This window comes from Boleophthalmus pectinirostris, unplaced genomic scaffold (assembly GCF_026225935.1).
Source record: "Boleophthalmus pectinirostris isolate CB_2022bp ecotype Guang Dong unplaced genomic scaffold, ASM2622593v1 HiC_scaffold_6, whole genome shotgun sequence".
Lineage (NCBI taxonomy): Eukaryota > Metazoa > Chordata > Actinopteri > Gobiiformes > Gobiidae > Boleophthalmus > Boleophthalmus pectinirostris.
The window spans coordinates 39,562,927-39,582,264 of record NW_026571447.1 but is presented as its reverse complement, the minus strand read 5'-3'; the positions used below and the strand labels follow the sequence as shown (position 1 = coordinate 39,582,264).

Below are 19,338 nucleotides of genomic sequence, written 5' to 3'. Positions count from 1 at the left end.
ATCCCAGCAGAAAAAATACTGTCACTGTAGTACTTTTGTTACTACTAATACTACTACTACCTTTACTACTACTACTACTACTACTACTACTACTGCTGCTAATACTCCAACTACTACTACTTCAACTACTACTATTTCTACCTCTACTACCACTTCAACCACTACCACTACACAACCACTACTACTACTACTACTACCACTACACTACTACTACTACTACTACTACTACTACTACTACTACTACTACTACTACTACTACTACTACTACTACTACTACTACTGTAAATACTGGTACTATTAGTGCTACTGCTGCTAAATATCAAGATCCTACTACACCAAAAACTACTATTGCTACTACTACTAGTACTGGTACTACTACTGTTACTGCTACTGCTGGACTACTACTACTACTACTACTACTGCTATTACTACTACAACTGTTAGTGCTCTTGTTATTTAGGTATCAGGATGCCAGAAGCAGAAATACTCTCACTGTAGTACTTTTGTTACTACTGCTGCTGCTGCTACTACTACTTTCACTGCTGTTACTACCGGTACTACTACTACTACTACTGCTACTACTGTTACTAAATATCAGGATCCCAGCAGCAAAAATACTGTCACTACTTCTGTTACTACTGCTGGTACTGATACTACTACTAGTACTACTACTACTGCTGCTACATCAGGATTCAGCAGCAAAAACAACTGTCACTACTACTGCTGCTACTGCTACTAAATATCAGGATCCCAGCAGTAAAAAAATACTATCACTACTGCTACTGCTGGTACTACTTCTACTACTGCTGTTACTACTGGTACTACTACTAGAACTGCTTTTACTACTGGTATTATTAGTACTACTAGTGCTACTAGATATCAGGACCTCTGCAGCAAAAATACTGTCACTACTTCTGTTACTACTGCTGGTACTACTACTGCTACTGCTACTGCTACTACTGCTATTACTACTACAGGTACTACAGGTACTACTACTACTACTACTACTTTCACTCCTATCCCAGCAGCAAAAAATACTTTCACTGCTGCTCCTGCTAGTACTACTTCTACTACTACTACTGCTATGCTGCTACTATTACTGCTGTTACTACTACTACTACTACTAGTTATCAGGATCCCAAATCCCCAAAATCTACTACTATTACTGCTACTGCTAATACTGTCACTACAACTGATACCAGTACTACTACTACTACTACTTGTACTATTTCTACTAATAGTTGTATTAATACTTGTACTATTACTACTATTGCTGCTGCTGCTACTAGAAATCAGGATCCCAAAAGACCAAAATCTACTGTCACTACTGGTACTACAAATATTACTACTACTACTACAACTACTACTGCTACTGCTACTGCACATTCCCTGATAATACTGCACTTCTGCTTTCACTACAACTATTACTGCTACTACAACTACTATTACTGCCTCTGCGTCGGAGGGACCACACAAAGAGATAAAGAGGTTTGTGTTGGGATTACACAGATCGCACATTCCAAACTTGTGGTGGAAATAACGGAAAACAATGTTTGATATTTATCTTAAATACTCAGGTCTGTGTTCTATTTGAATATGCGGTTCGATAAATAAAGCCCCACGGTGAAACTTTTAGCAAATCTGACTCTTATTTCTTATTCTTCTGACACAAATACTTCACAATTTGGCGTAAAAATACTCAGTTTTTTCAGTGTTGCTTTAAACTTGACTTGACATAATGAAAAAATATGTTAATTTATCCGCTATTCCAGACTAAAAATGGAAAAAACAAGACTAAAACTTAACTTTTTAAATTCTAAGTGACTCAATTCAGGACTGTTTAGATTGTAAGTAAAAAAAAAACTGAGTAAATCTGATAATAATATGGCCTTGTGTTTATTACAAACAGTGAATATTGTGTTTTCTGATACCGCAGTAACTGTACTTTTCGACGTAATGTGCATCTATATTTCCACAAATGTCCCCCACAAACACACGAGTCAAATCTCACGTGACAGATTCAGTCTCCACAAAACAATCGGTGTAGGCGGCGTTTCTCCAGCCGACCGGAAACAAAGAAAGAGACGGGAAAATATAGGAACGCAGTGAATATGAGCACTCGCCCTCCAGATGACAAAATACACCTTTAGTCATTTTTTTCAGTGCCAATCCATTGTTTGAAAATTGAACGTGTATTTTTTCCTGACAGACAGTATTTTTCTAAATTTTTTTGTGTTTTGTATGAATGAAGGTTGTGTTCAGACTTTGCAGAAAAATTGGGACTAAATTTGGACAATGGCAACTTGGGTTCTTTGTTAAGACAATACACACGGAGATGTATTTACCGTGCTGAGGTGTTCTTCAGAAAATAAACTAAAAAATAGAAAACTAAACTAAATACATTAATTTAAAAAATACAAAATGAAGGTTTTTGGAGTACAAGATCAAAACTAAACCAAGATTAAACTGAACCCAAACTAGGACCAAACCAGCACCCAAATGTTCTTGATTCTGTGGCTTCGATTTTACCTTTATCCTATAAATTTTCAAAAAATCTTAAAAATAAAAAGGACTTCGGTGAAATACTACAGGACACACTTGTTAAATCTACACAATGATGTATTTCAGCTATAGAAAATGTAAGTTTTTAAGAGCATTTTCCTAATCCGATTTTAAACCCACAATTTTGAACAGCAATGTTTACTAAAAATCTTCATTTCAGTCAAGTAAAAATAATTGCAGCTAAACAAAACAGTTTTAATCCTAAAAAACTGTGGGTTTTATGGGACAACAGGACCAAACCAGGACCCAAAAAGTCATGATTTTGTGGATTCGATTTCTAGAAATTTCCATAAAATCGCTATGTCAACTTTTGGTTAGAATTTGGAATTGTGAGTTTAAAGATCAAATTTTAGTCGGCAATAATAACTTCAATATAGGTGAGATTCTACAGGACATACTTGTACAATTTACACCAAATTATATACAAAATGTAAGTTTTTAAGGCCCTTTTTTACTTCTTATCACACTAACATTTTCAGTCTTGAAGGTTTTTACTGACAAATCTGCAAATATGTAATTCGTACATGTCCAATTTTAAAACCACAATTTTAAAGAAAGCCATGTTTACTGAAAATCCTCTTTACAATCAAACAAAAAAAATTTCGCATCCAAAATCTCAATATAACAAACATGTTTTGACGTTTTAAAGGCCGTTCCTTTTGTTTGTTTTGCTTATTATTTTTGTTTTTTACCAACAAATATCTAGTATCCAATTCCTAGTCCAACCTACCTTTTTTTTTTTTTTACATATTATTTTAGCCATGTTCCTTGAAAACTCTTTCAGTCAAGTAAAAATCGTTGCATATAAAATGTCGATGAATCTAGTTCTTGCAAAAAAGGTTTTTTTTGGGGGGCATTTTATACATAAAATCTTGAATTTCTTTTTGAAAAACACCACATTCAAACCAATAATCCCACAATTTTACAACGTACTCAGTGCATTTCAATCCAATTTAACACTGTATTTTAACACTCAACATTTTAAAGTAATATAGAATGTCAACTAATTCTGATCTTGAAAAAGTGTGTGGTTTCGTTTTGTTTTGTTTTTTTTGGCAATTTATACATAAAATCTTGAATTTCCTTTGCAAAACACAACATTCAAACCAGTAATCCCACAATTTTACTGTACAGCCATCGCATTTCAGTCCACTCTATTTCAACACTCAACTTTTTAACATAATATAAAATGTCGACAAATTTTTATCTTGAAAAAATATGTTTTGTTTTTTGGAGGAAATTTATACATAAAATCTTCAATTTCCTTTGACACAAAACACAACACAGGGCCTATTCAAAGCAATAGTCCCACAATTTTACAACACAATTTAACACTATTTCAACACTCAACATGTTAATATTATATAAAATGTAAACAAATTTTGATTGTGAAGTTTTTTGGGGGCACTTTATACATAAAGTCTCGAATCTCCTTTAAAAAACACACCATTCAACGCAATAATCCAACAATTTTACAACACAGCCATCGCATTTCAGTCCAATTTAACACTCTAATTTCAACACTCAACATTTTAACACTCTTCACTCTTTATCTGTGCATGAAAACGACCCAGATCAGCATTCTGTCACCTCCGCAGACTGATCCGTGCTCCATTACTTCCGATCGTCACCGCAGCTCGTCTCGCGGAGGTAACAACACTTCACCTGAACCCTCCCCAGGGGGCGCTAATTGGTCCCCGGGGTCGACTTTGTGTCAGCTCTCGCTCGCCTCTGCACGGAATCAACCTACCAACCCCTCACACACACAAACACACACACAAAAAAACACACACACACACAAACAACTCAACTGTATAACTGCTTAATAATGTGAAAGGTGAGTTATGAGGACGTCGTCTTCTGTGTAAACGTCTACAAACGTGTTCTAAAATGTCCCTGTATTTCCATAGAGGCTTATTCTGTGTAAAAGCTGCAAAATCTGTAGTTTAAACTTCTACAAACGTGTTCTGAAATGCATGAAATTCTTATATTATCTTATAAATCCAGATTTGAGTCTTTTCTCAAATATTAAAGGCTCGATGTTCTGTCGAAATGAGCTCCCGCAGCCTAAATTGACAGTGACATCTATCGATTCACACTCAGTGACCTTACATTTTCCAATTACAGTTGTATAGATCCAATAAACCCAAACGCTGAACCTGACCTCTCCAGTTTGACAACATACTTCTTTGTATTAGAGATGCAGGTTTGACACTGTTGGCACTCGATGTAATGCACTTTATACCTTTGTTATAGGCGTGTGGAGGGATTCAGTGATACATCGTGATTGTGCGATATGCCATGCCGCCTAGTGCCTCCGCTCAATTTCATTTCTCTCCAGTAACTAGATCAGGAATCAGAATACACTGGACGATTTGCAAAAAACCCGGAAGTGCGAGTTTGGGCACCAGCCAATCAGCGAAGAGACAGACATTTAGTGTTGGCAACGATTCCCGAGATCGAGGATTTAAAGCCGGAACAAAGAGAATGTTTGGTGAATTTTATCAAGGGGAAAGACGTTATTGTTCTTCTTCCTACGGGATTTGGAGCATTACATACGTCACAACCAAACAGCAGCGATTGGTTAAATAAAAAAAAAGTACCCGCCTACCGTCGAATGAAGGAATCCTAATGCTGCGATGTCAGACGGTTTCTACGAAGTGAAATCGGCTGATGAATCTGGCTAATATCTTGGTCCTTCATTGCACAATTCTCGGATCGATTCAAAATTGATCCAAATCGAAGTTTTGAATAATATTTTTCATAAAAATTCATTAGTTACATTCACTGGTCTCATGATTTAAAAAAAATATACAATACAAATCCTAAAAATTGTGTTTTCTTGAAGGTGTAGTTGACTGTAATATTAAAAGTAATTATTGATAAATCGCGGGATATATTGTGATATATTGAATCGTGACAAGTGAATCATGATATGTATCATATCGTCAGAGTCAAGGCAATGCACACTCCGACTTCGTTATGTCAAATTTCAACTCATTTATCAGAATCTGCGTAGTTCATTTGGACGGTTGGACATTTGGACACATCCACAGGACAATTTAACCATCGAATAAAGCTCCCAGTGTAGAATCAACATTATTCACTCATTTAGATGAATTTGTTTAGAGGTAGGTCATTTCCACAGAAAGATATTTTCAATCAAATACCAGACCAATTTTATTTATAAAGCACTTTAAAAACCTTACAGCCGCCAAAGGGCTGGACACAAACACAAAATAGACAATTGCAGTAGAACACAATACACAAATTTGAGTCTTTTTTTTAAATATTAAAGGCCCGGTGTTCTGTCGAAATGAGCTCCAATACAACACAGCACAACTACTAAAAAACAGAGAAACAATAAGATACTCAACAACAAGAAATGTACATGTCATTTATGAAAAGCCAGTGAAAAATGGTGCGTTTTTAGGAGTGATTTAAAAACTTTAAAAACTCTGTCTGTCTCCCAAATAAGACTCCCACTAGAGAAGAGAAAGACATGACTGGAAAGACTGAAATCTTTACATTAAATAACGTTAAATTTATAATATTTAACACTAATATCAAAAGCTACAGTGTGAATTTAGTGCTATTTTATTTATACGGCGCCTTTCTAAACACAGGTACAAGATTTTCTGTTCATGGAAACAAAATAAAACATGAAAATCATAACGATAAAATCAAATATTCAATCCAAACTGTTCAATCATCTAACATAGTTTTTCTGCTGCAAATCCAACACGCACGTCGATGTTTAACGGGTCAAAACAGACAATAAAACTTTTAAAATGTGACTTGTTACTCCATTTCTGCCTCGGGAGCTCAAATCGACGATGTTTAACCTCTAAAAGCGCTTGGGGGTCACCGTAACGCAATTTGCTTTCGTGTATTTGCAGCTTCTCAAAATAATCAGGTCAAAAAACGTCCAGCGCTTGTCGTTTTTTTGTCCGATCATTAGGAAGTGCGCGTTTGCATGCTGGTTGTTGTTCGCATTGCTGAGTTTTTGCTCTGAACTCGTCGTGGTGAATAATCAGGATGGTCTGAACGAGTAAGAAAAACGACGAAAAACCGGTGATGTTACGTTTCGGAAGGAATCGGCTCTTTTGAACGATTCCTTAACGTGAATGTTTTGGAATCGGATCTTTTCTTTTTTGAATTTTTACGTGTTTTTTTACTCATTAACGCTGAACCGAGACAAGAATCAGCACAAAAACAGAGCAGCCAACATGAGAAAGAGCTTTGTGCATGAAAAAAAAAGCAAATTTGGCGTCGTATTAGCAGTTTTTAAATTAATTATTATTGTAGTGCGACGTTTTATTTATAGTTTGATAATTCCAAAGGGCGTACGCTTTCTCCCACGCTCAGTCTGAACCGTTTTAAACACGTCTGAGTCTCGGTCCTTTCTCTCTCTGTGATAAAAAAATAAGAAGTAGTTCTCAAATTGGCTTCAGTCATAAATAAACACAAACCGAGCCTTTTGAACGGATCTTTGACGTGAAGTGACGCAGAAGATTCGGATCCAGTAAACAAATCGAAAATCAGTGTTTACATTCAGATTGGACGAAAAAAAGTGCAAAGTTTTGGTGAGTTAAATCTTTTATAGCAACAAAACAAGTGCTAAAATAGAAACAAAAATATTAAATCAAAGAAATTTAAAACATCGAGGTCAAAACTGGAAACTGAATTGTGAAATTTACAGATTAGGATTACGTTAAAATCTCGTTTTGTCTCGTTCTTGTGGACCCAATCTTGTATCTCGTCTTTTCTCGTCTGTTTTTCACATTTTCAAGGCGGTAAAAATCAAGTGCAAAGACTTTAATAATATTCCTGAATGTGTTTTAAATGTGCACAGTGAGAAATATGAGAAAAGCTGGACTGGACACTAAATCGTAAAAAAGACTTTAGTTCATTTTTAGTTTTTAATTCAGCTTTAAAACAAAAAAAAAAAAAGTAAACGAGGTGTACAAAGTGAGACGTCTGCTCATTGGATTTGTGGGAAAAAAACTAAAAGTAATAAATAAATATCTGACACTGACAATTTTAGGTGCCATGGGGAAAAAAATCTTAAAAATTTGCATTAAAAAACTGCACAACGAGCTGAAATTTGATATAATGAAATCAGAACCAAAAGATTTAGAAATAATAATAATAAAAGTAGATAAATATCTGACACTGACAATTTTAGGTGTCATGGGGGGAAAAAAAATCATAAAAATTTGCATTAAAAAACTGCACAACGAGCTGAAATTTGGTCAAATTAAATCAGAACCAAAAGATAAAAGAAAAATAAACAAAGAAATTAAACTAAATAAATATCTGAGACTGACAAGTTTAAGTGTCATGGGAAAGAAATCTGAAAAATTTACATTAAAAAACTGCACAATGAGCTGAAATTTGATATAATGAAATCAAAACCAAAACTTTAAAATAAATTAATAAATAATAATAATAATAATAATAATAATAATAATAATAAATAAATGTCTGACACTCACAAGTTCAACTGTCATGGGAAAAAATCTATAAAAATTTGAATAAAAAACCTGCACAATGAACTCATATTTCACATAATGAATCAGAACCAAAAGATTAAAAGAAGAAAAAAAAAAAAGAATTCAGGTGTATAACGTAAGAGCTGTGCAGAGTTGTGGAGGTGGTGGCTTTCCGGGTTACTACAGTACGGAGCTGCTGCAGTTTCGATTGTCACACGAAAACAATATGAGAGTGAAATCACAAACAAGACGCAGGTATGAGACCGTAAACAACTTCAATTTACACAATAAATACAGATTTTTGTGTTTTTTTAATTGTTTTGGACCGAATTTTGCAGCAATTCTTAACAAAGTGAGATTCCGACTTTGCGATTTTGACACCGGGGCAACGTTTTGAGAAAATATTTTAGGTTTTAAGCCTGTTACTACGACAATAATATCATCTCGAAACCCCAAACTCGCCCAACTGAATCTCCATCGGTTTCAGATTTACGACGTTTAGGTTTAACTCGGTGTATTTCCGAGTTATATTGTAAATGACCACACAAAACAAAAGCACTGTGGAGTTTTTTTGGCCTCACGCCGTCGCCATAGTTTCGACTTGCGCGAGTACTTTCAGAGTGACTTTCAGCTTCCTGTTCTGTTCGCCTTGTAAAAGTGTTAAACCTGAATTCCACAGCAGTGCATAGGTGAAGATTATATAATTATGACTGAGCGAGCAATTACCTTTACAATTCTAAACATACCTGCTCGACGAGTTTACTCTGTTTACTGCAAAGAATGAAGTAGCAGAAGTAGTAGAAGTAGTATTAAGTAGATTTACACCTAGGATTTGACAAACTTTGAACACAAAAGCTCACAACACACTAAATATTATAATAACAAAGAGCAAAAATATCATTGTTAACAAAAAAATCTAAATAACTTGCAAAAATAAAGACACTAGTTTTGATTTATGTCGATTATGGACCTTTATAAGCTGACTTTTACAGAAAAAGCATTGTAAATTTTTGAAAATATCTGCCAGAATTTGTTTTCGTGTTTCAAATTTTCAAAAATATCTGCTAGAATTGGTTTTCATATGTCAAATTTTCGAAAATATCTGCAAGAATTTGTTTTGTATTTCAAATTTTAGAAAATATTTGCTGGAATTTGTTTTCGTATTTCAAATTTTCAAAAATATCTGCTAGAATTTGTTTTCGTATTTCAAATTTGCGAAAATATCTGTTAGAATTTTGTTCTTCATATTTCAAATTTTAGAAAATATCTGCCACAATATGTTTCTGTATTTCAAATTTTCGAAAACTATCTGCTAGAATGTGTTTCTGTATTTCAAATTTGTGAAAATATCTGCTAGAATATGTTTACGAATTTAAAATTTTCGAAATATATTTGCTGGAATGTGTTTTCATATTTCAAATTTTTCGAAAATACCTGCTAGGATTTATTTCGAAAAATATCTCCTAGAATTTGTTTCTGTATTTCCAATTTTCGAAAACATATGCCAGAATTAGTTTTCGTATTTCAAATTTTCTAAAATATCTGCCATAATTTGTTTTCTAATTTAAATTCCAATTATGTTTTAATATTGCATCGCTTGAAAGAATCCTGTTTAACCACATGTCAACATTCGCAGGTGTAAAAATTTAAATGTTAATGAAAAACGAAAACATAAGCAAAGAAAATCATCTGTATTAGTTAATTGGGTTTAAAACACCACGACAAAACACGAGTAGAAGTCTGTATGTCTGTATATTGTATTATTTTCCACATTCAGAAAGAGACGCAAAGATGGTTTATAACAGGAAACCGCAAAGTTCTACCAAGACACACACATGGGATGGATGCTCTAGTGCGTTTTTACAGAGTTATTTTACGGTGTTGTTGTGCAGAGAAAGTGGCAGTGAGCAGGAAGAAGTCGAAACCTTGTACTACTTCTGCTTCTTTTTTCTTTTTCTTCTTCTTCTTCCAGGGACCAGGCAACCATCTCTGCGCTTTACACAACAAAGGGCCCTAACCTGATTCCCACGCGCCCTGCCAGCCTTGACCTCCTAACAGCTACCTGCGTGACCTCGATACGGCGCCAAGGCAAGACGTGCGCCACCGCAACGGGGAGTTCGTGCAGCCGCGCTATTAATAAAGAGAACAGCTACAAGGTACGGCGGTTTTAAAGGTCAACGGCGATTATTTTTTGAGATTGCAGCGACAAGTTTAGGGTCGGACTTTGCAAGAAGCAGCTACAAAATGCAATATTACGAACTCAAACGTAAAAATTCACACGTAATTCTCAAATGCAATAGATTTATTTACAAAAATGAATCAAAAATACTAAGTTACAACAACAAAATTGGCTCTCAGATCCTACGTTTCTACAATTTCCAGTTCATTTTGCATTCATGACTTTGAGATTTTACATTTTGACAAACATTTCACTTGATTTCATTGCAAAAATTTTGACGAATTATCAGAAATCTGTTATTTTAGTAGCTGTAAAATGTAATATTTTGAACTGAAATGACAAAATCCACTCACAATTCTCAAATGCAATAGAATTATTTACAAAAATTAATCAAAAATACAAAGTTACGACAACAAAATTGACACTCAGATCCTATGTTTCTGCAATTTCCAGTTCATGTTGCACTCATGACATTGAGATTTCAAATTTTGACGTGCATTTTACATTTTTGACAAGCATTTCACTTGATTTCATTGCAAAAATGAGACTAATTACCAGAAATGTGTTTTATTTGAGACCAGAGACTTGAAAGCAGTGACGTGAAGTGAAGTTTAGGGTCAGATTTTGCAGTTACGACAACAAAATGGACACTCACATCCTACGTTTCTGCAATTTCCAGTTCATTTTGCATTCATGACATATTCTGACGTACATTTTACATTTTTGACAGTCGTTTCACTTGCAAAAATGAGACTAATTATCAGAAATCTGTCTTATTTGAGACCAGAGACTTGAAAGCAATGACGTGAAGTGAAGTTTAGGGTCAGATTTTGCAAGAAGTAGATATAAAATGTGATATTAGGAACTGAAACGACAAAATTCACATGCAGTTCTCAAATGCAATTAAAAGCAATGGAATTATTTACAAAAAATCATCAAAAACACTAAGTTAGGACAACAAAATTGACACTCACATCCTACATTTCTGCAATTTCCAATAATTTTGCATGCATGACTTAAAGATGTTACGTTTTTGACAAGCATTTCACTGACTAATTATCAGAAATCTGTGTTATTTGAGACTAGAGACTTAAATGCAGTGACGTGAAGTGAAGTTTAGGGTTGGATTTTGCAAGAAGTCGCTATGAAATGTAATATTATGAACTGAAACGTAATAATTCACAGGCAGTTCTCAAATGCAGTTCAAAACAGTAGATTTATTTACAAAAATTTATCAAAAATACTCAGTTACAACAATAAAATTGACACTCAAGTCCTACGTTTCTGCAATTTCCAGTTCATTTTGCATTGATGACGTACAGATTTCAAATTTCTGATGGGCATTTCATTGCAAAAAGGAGACTGATTATCAGAAATCTGTCTTATTTGATACAAGAGACTTGAAATCACTGAAGTGAAGTTTAGGGTTGAATTTTGCAAAAAGCAGCTATAAAATGTAATGTTTTGAACTGAAATGACAAAATTCACATGCAATTCTCAAATGCAATTCAAAGCAATAGAATTATTTACAAAAATGACTCAAAAATACTAAGTTATGACAACAAAATCACATCTCTCTCTCACATCCTACGTTTCTGCAATTTCCACTTCATTTTGCATTCATGACTTCAAATTTTACATTTTTGACAGACATTTCATTGCAAAAATTTGACGAATTATCAGAAATCTGTGTTATTTAAGAATAGAGACTTGAAAGCAGTGATGTGAAGTGAAGTTTAGGGTCAGATTTGGGAAGAAGTAGTGATAAAATCTAATATTAGGAACAGAAATGCCAAAATTCTCAAAAGATACGACAACAAAACTGACTCTCACATCCTACGTTTCTGCAATTTCCAGTTCATTTTGAATACATGACTTGAAATTTTACATTTTTGATGAAGATTTCACTTGATTTCATTGCAAAAATCAGACAAAATCATCAGAAATCAGTGTTATTATCTTATGCATTGACCATTTGTGCATTCTGATAACAACATTGTCCAAACACCTGATCAAATTGTGGGCTTAAATACAATAAAACAAACACTAGAATTCGAAATGAACGCGAAAAGACGTAAAGATGCAACCCCAAAGTCTCGCCAAACTCTGTGCACATCTGCCACAGCGTCGAGAATCAGAATTAAACTTGAAATTCGAATGCGGAAATCAACAAAAGCAGCGGTGACAAACATTAAATACGTCGCGTGTCTCTTTTCAATATGGCCACGTTCTGAATTCACACGACAATAAACAACAGCAGCAGCAGCCGGTGTCATCTGCGACATCCTTAGAAGACTTTTTCCAACCACTCAAACCACCGAATAAACATTTTCCAGTCAATCACGATGGTTCTGCATAACTGTAGGAGTGCAGGGTTCTCACAGCAAGGGTCAACAAGTTCAAATTTGGACTGGAATTTACAAATTTGATGGCGGTTTCTGAGATTTTTCAAGTGCAAAAACCCACAATAGAGATTATACAAAAAGAAAACTGTAATCCGATTTTTAAATTTGCATAAATGGATCAAGAATGTAAAGCAAAAGTGCGGTAACTGTGATTTAAGTTGCATTTTTACTAAATGAAATGTTCAAATTTGATGATAATTTCAGAGATTTTTCAAGAGCAAGAATCCGCAATGGAGATTATGCGAAAGAAAATTGTAATCTGATGTTTAAATTTGCGTCAAGGGATCAGAAATGTATAACAAAGTGCAGAAAATGTGATTTTAAAATAACCAGAGTTGCATTTTTACTAATTGAAATGTCAAATTTGATGAGATTTTTCAAAAGCGAAATCAAAATTCTCTCAGATTCACCCAATAAATGAGAGAAATCATGCAAAATATAATAATTTGTGAACATGTTACACACTGTACATAAACGTGTAAAAGTTTTGAGATGTAGAACGCGGTGAATGATTTTACAGTAACAGAAAATGTACGAATTTGACGACAAGTTGTGAGATTTTTCAAGAGCGAAATCAAAATTCTGTCAGATTCACCCAAAAAAATTTAGATAATGCAAAAGAATATAACAAATTGATATTATAAAAGGCAAGAGTAGATAAAATGTTACGCACTATGCATAAATGCGTAAAAAGTTTGAGCTTACTGTAACAGAAATGTACAAATTTGACGACAATTTGAGATTTTTCAAGAGCGAAATCAAAATTCTGTCAGATTCACTCAAACAAGGAGAGAGATTATGCAAAAAAATATATAAATTGACATTATAAAAGGCAAGAGTAGATAAAATGTTACGCACTATGCATAAATACATAAAAACTTTGAGCTTACAGTAATAGAAATGTACAAATTTGACGACAATTTGTGAGATTTTTCAAGAGCGAAATCAAAATTCTGTCAGATAATAAGAGAGATTGTGCAAAAGAGTATTATAAATTGATATTATAAAAGGCAAGAGTAGACAAAATGTTACGCACTCTGCATAAATGCGTAAAACATTTGAGCTTACAGTAACAGAAATGTACAAATTTGACGACAATTTGTGAGATTTTTCAAGAGCGAAATCAAAATTCCTTCAGGTTCACCCAACATTTCATCTTTCTACATCTTTAACCACAACATCGAGATTCTACAAAACAAAAAAATGTTCTAATCTGATATTAGAAACTGCATCCGTGATCACACACAAAAGCGTAAAAAGTCTGAGATAACAAAAACGTCAAAATCTGATGACAATGTCTGAGATTTTTCAAAAGCGAAATCAAAATTCCTTCAGGTTCACACAACAATGCAACGCGATCATCTTTGCCTGTCGTTACCAACAAAGGAGAGATTACAAAAAAAAAGATTGCGATTTGATATGAATCTTAAATCACGTCAACGTATACAAGACATTTCTGAACATAAATCCGTACAAAATTTAAGATCAGGAATAGAGTACGAAGTGTGGAAACCGAGATTTAACAGAAACGTACAGAGGTTTTTCAAGACTAAAATCAAAATTCCCAAGGTTTACTCAATGATACGCAGAAAAATATACAATTATAGTTCGGTGCGAGTCTTAAACACACACTATGCTGCACCATGAACGCACGAAGAAACGTTTAAGATCAAGAATTCATCGCAAAGTGTCGTGATTTTACAGTAAGGCTTGGCTACAGTTATGAATCAGATTTCAGACATCTCCAAATTGTAAACAGTTAGTGGTGACTCATAGTTCAAATCCGTGCCCTGATTTAGGCCCCGAGCCAGACTTTCAGAGAAACGCCAGCTCTACAAAAAATTCAGGCGATTTATTCCGTGAGAAGAATCTCAAAAACGTGGCTGTGAATTTTCTTTCCTTTCTGCAGATTCACACCTTGCAAATACAGTATGTCCGCAAGCCAGACTTTCGTGACGCAACTTTACAAATTTAACCACAAAATTCACCTCTTAAAATGACATAACAACATATTATTACGCTATTAAGTTATTAAGTTAGTATTAGTTTTAAAAAAAAAGTGCGTAATGGGATTTCGAAACAATTTTGTGGCTTTAATGTCTTATTTTTTAACTTTTACTTACACTTCGGGTGATTATCTGTCTTCGTTTTACATTTTTGAAAGGTAGAATCGAGAATTTTTCATTGATGTGACACGAATTGTATTAAAAGTGATTTAAATTAAATGGAAAACGTGTTTGTTTGTTTTTTCCACGCTAAGAAATCAACACTTCAACGTCTACTGCTGTTCTAATCGCTCCCAGTGCGTAACGATTGATAAAAAAAAAAAATCGAAATTATTTAACGTTATTGCTGCTGTTATGGACTGGGTTAGATTTCACGAGTCATTTCACTTCCATGTCCCTCCAGATTCCAAAAATGTCTCCCTTTTTTTTCCCCCCCACAATTTGAGCTGGTCACGATTGCAGTTTTACGCGAAAAATACGTGCTATTTTACTTTTACGCGTAGGTTTTGGCGCAAGAAACGTGTGACCCCGCGCAGTTCCTGGAGCAATTATCGGAGTGGAGTGGGTGTTACGCGTTCCTCCGCATCTCCTCAGCATCAGCACCCCGTCCTGTCGCCTTTTCCTTCTCTCTCCTCCTCGTCTCGTTTTTTTTTTTTTTTTTTTTTTTTTGGAGAAGTGTATTAGCTCCGCGACGCGTAGCCTAATTAAACGGTAAATATATGGAGAGGCAGATGAAGTAGAACTAATGAACTAATAAAAAAATACTAAAAAGAGATTGGCTTTACTTTAATAAACCGAAGCAGCAGCGCGGAAGCTTCGGAACGAGTTTAAAACCTGATCCGAAACAAGTTACTATTCCGTTATCTTGGACCGAGAGCGTGTTTTTAATCGCGCGCGTTGATCTGAAACGGCGTGTTAAATTCAAAACAACTAATAAATACGTCTAAATATCGCGCACATCTCTTCGAATAAGTGCGAGTGAATAATATTAGGCTTCGGTTTGTGGTTAAGAAAGAGTACGCGCCAGATTTGGAGACAGGTATTTACAGGAACACGTGTGCGTAATTTCTAGAAAGTTATAAGTAGTTAATCTAATTGTGGTTTGCGAAGTGTGCCACGGAGAACGGAGCGGGGCACAACGGGCTTGCCAGGTGTGGGAAACAGCCAAAACTGGAACTGGAATCTTTATTTAAATAGTTAGCTTTGATATAATGGTTTTGGGTTTTTACGCACGCTCAGACATTTAAAGTATTAAGTTGTTAGGCGATATAATATTAATAGGTGAAGTGGATGAGAGGAAATTGGCAAGCTGGGTTTAAAAAACGCGTACAAAATGTGCCCCAAAGCTGCTCCAAATATAGCCAAAAAGTTTTAAAATCCACCCGAAATAAAACGCGTAAATGTTCGAAATTGTTCTTGGCGTTTTTGAACAGAAGAGGAGAGCACGTGCACATAAATCTGGCCATTTTAAAAGAATCAACTTCACATCGTGGCTATTCATCTTAATTCTGAGACGCACGGACACCGCGAGTACATCCAAATTATGCCTTATTCAGACTCGCACCTGTTTGGCACAATTACGCACAAAAGCGGGCGATTAAGATTGATAACGCGGTCGTGCGCAAACTTTTGGAGAGGTCGGGTTTGGAGCTGTCTAAAGTTGTGAGGCGTTCAGAAAATGCGGTGTTGTGTTTGTTTGCATGTATGAAATGTTCCCCTGGCTCTGTACATTGTTCGTGTCTGCGGCGCTGCTGCTGCTGCTGCTGCTGTCGAGTGTGCACACAGTTATTAGAGAGAAAGAATGAAGTTGGACTGGATGCGCTCCGTGTACTGAGTGACCCGGAGACACAGCCCACGTCAGCCCGCTCATTACGCACGCATGTTCGGTCAAAGTGCAGAGGGAGAGCGGGGTCCTACCTGTATCTCAGCGCAGGGCCGGCCGCTCGTCTTCCATCAAAAGTTGAACCTCTTTTCCTTGAGTCACCGCGAGGACGTGCGTGCAGCGTGAGCGGCGTAAACAGCGACACGAGCGAGCGCAGCGGCGGTCCGGAGAGCAGAGAGCGCGAGGAGAAGTGGAGAGAGGTGCAGGAGCGCGCGGCAGTGTGGAGGCAGCTTTGAGGGGGCGGCAGGTAAAGCGCGCCCCTCCCTCTGACGCTCTGCCGCTCTGCCGCGCCGCTCTGCCGCTGATGCTCGCAGCGATGATTTGCCAGCTGTGGCGCAGCTTGTCTCATTGCCCCACTTTGGTTTTTACAGGCGCTCCTCTCTGACGCGCGGCTCTCACGGGACTCTCGGGCACACGCGCTCACACGCGCTCACTCTCTCCCACGTGCATGTGGAGGCACGAGGGCGCGCTCCAGAGGAGAAAGCGACGTTCGTTTCGAAGTGAGACAAGACGTGCAGAAAAAACACAGAAGACGAGTCTTCAGGGCAGGTTTAACGCGAGGGCGAGGTGTCACGTGCACGCGCACACACGCACGGAGCATTGAAGCAGAGGGAAAACGCGCGCGCGCGCGCTCGTCCCTGTTCAGTTATTTGAGTCTTTTCTGTTTATTCACAAATAACCGAGTTTCTCACGGTTTGTGTCAAAGAGCGTGCACGTGTTAGGTGAGGAAACACGTGCACGCGCAGTAAGACACCAGAGCCGTGATGTGCATGTGTCACCCGCACGTGCACCGAGGAAATAAAACACAGAGGAGTAAAGTCAACACTGAGTCCAGTAAAACACTTTCTCTGACTCGGGCCGTGTGCACAAAAGTGATTTCACTGACAGTGCACGCACGCACGCACGCCCACGCGCGCGGAGCAGGTAACACGCGCGCCCAGACTCTGTCTAAAGAGGTCAAGTGTGGCACGCGCTCACGCCGTACGGAGCCTGGCGCGTGCAGTTCAGATGTGGACAGATAAAGACAAACAGGTTAAAGCCAAAGGTGCTTCACGCGCACGAGCGGCGTCTGCCCTCCCCGTGCACGCGCAGGGGATCATCTGAGGAAACGGGCAGCTGGTCACAGCCGTGCGCGTGAGGTCACGCGCACAGTGAAGCTCAATACAACACAGCAGTGGTGCGCGTGACCTGCTGCGTGATAAACGTATAGAAATATAACGCACAGGCGCGTGCACAAGAGGCAGTGTTTAAAAATAAATATTAAAAGTAAAATAGAAAAATACTGTGATAAATGACAAATCTGTTAATTTACTTTAAAGATTTAAATTTTTTAGTTTTTAAAGTTAAAGGCCAAAGAAGCGGCGCGACTTTACCGGACACACGCGCGCAGTGAGCGCGAGGAGGCAGCGCGGGGACCTCATTCATTTTCATTTTTATTGAGGCTCTTGGCAGAAGCCGCGAGGTGAGGAGCACTCCACACGCACGCGCGCCATCCCCGGGGACACGTGCGCGCGCCTCAAGTGCCACAATCACGTCATTCATTTTCATATTCGCTCTTTACGCGCGTGGAGCGGGGGCACGAGTCACCGCCGGGGCCAGAGCGCGTGTCAGAGGGGAGGCCACACACGCACGCGCTCACACCGGACACGCGGACTCTCACCCTCGGACACGCGCACGGTCACAGGTGCCCAAGGCCTGAGAAGTGTCCGCCGCTCACTGAGTTACGCTCATGAATGACTTCGTATCGTGTCAAATGTGGAGAGTTCACATCGATCCAAACATAAACACACACACAATGAACATTAATTAATATTGTAGTTAATTCTTATAAATCTGGTGTGATTTAAAATGTAAAAACTATGAAATGTTTAAATAAAAACTCCCGAGAGGCTGCGCGCGTAAACCCAAACAGCGAGACCGGTAAACAACGGCATTACGCGCGCACATCTCTCATGACAGCGGGCACGGAGGAGCACGGGAAAGTGGTTTCTCTTTCTCTCTGTCACACACACACACACCAACACCAACACAAACACACACACGCGCGCGCACATACTCCCACGCACCCCCGCTGCCACGACGCGTAAAAACGTAAACCCGCTATAGTGCGCCAAACGCGTCCACGATCTCCTGCATCTAAACTTGGGGAGTCTCCTGCTCCGGTACCAGCGAAGTTGACGATGGAACCGAGCGCGCGCGGCCGACGACACGAGCACGCGCCGCAGTCTGTTCATCTGTTTGCACATAATTCACATTTAAACAGAGCTCCCGCAGTTAAGCAGCTCATATAGAATCATTAAGCCGTTTATTATTGCGCCTTTTCAATACAGCACATTTGGAAATACACTCCGCGAAACCGCCCGCGTTTACGAATGACCACGTAACAAACATATGCTTTTGTGCTTTTTTACGTTTTACGCATCACTGATTTTTCATTTGGATGCAATAGATTTGTTTAAACACACAAACTATTCACGGGGTTTTCGCTTTTTGCTCGACATGACATTTGACATTTACGGGATTTTTAACATTTCAAAACCAAAAACGTAATATGTTGTTTTAAATTCCTAATTGCTATGGTAACAGTGTTAATTTTACATCATTCTGAACACTATGGATGTCTTGTTTACATATTCTCAATGTCGTTTTTTCTGTCTTTTATTTTATCTTTACGCACGGCCCGTAGTGACTCCATGGGGTTAAACATAGTTCAGCGCGGATTTTATAGAGATTTTTTAGACAGAATGTGTTTTTAAAATAAACCTAAAGAATAATAAACTCTGTAAAAACGTGTGTACGGGTTTTAGAC

The 19,338-nt window shown here is 37.4% G+C and overlaps 1 protein-coding gene across 5 annotated transcripts in view; it reads right to left on the bottom strand.

Moving 5' to 3' along the window:
- LOC110166306 (DNA-binding protein SATB1) overlaps positions 1-16,703 on the bottom strand; it is a 262,741-nt gene extending 246,038 nt beyond the window's left edge. For all 5 annotated transcript variants that reach the window (XR_008633447.1, XR_008633449.1, XR_008633451.1 and 2 more), the window contains exon 1: positions 16,565-16,703. The gene's annotated coding sequence lies outside the window, so the exon portion shown is untranslated. The remainder of the gene's footprint in view (positions 1-16,564) is intronic.
- Between the last annotated feature and the right edge of the window lie 2,635 nt (positions 16,704-19,338).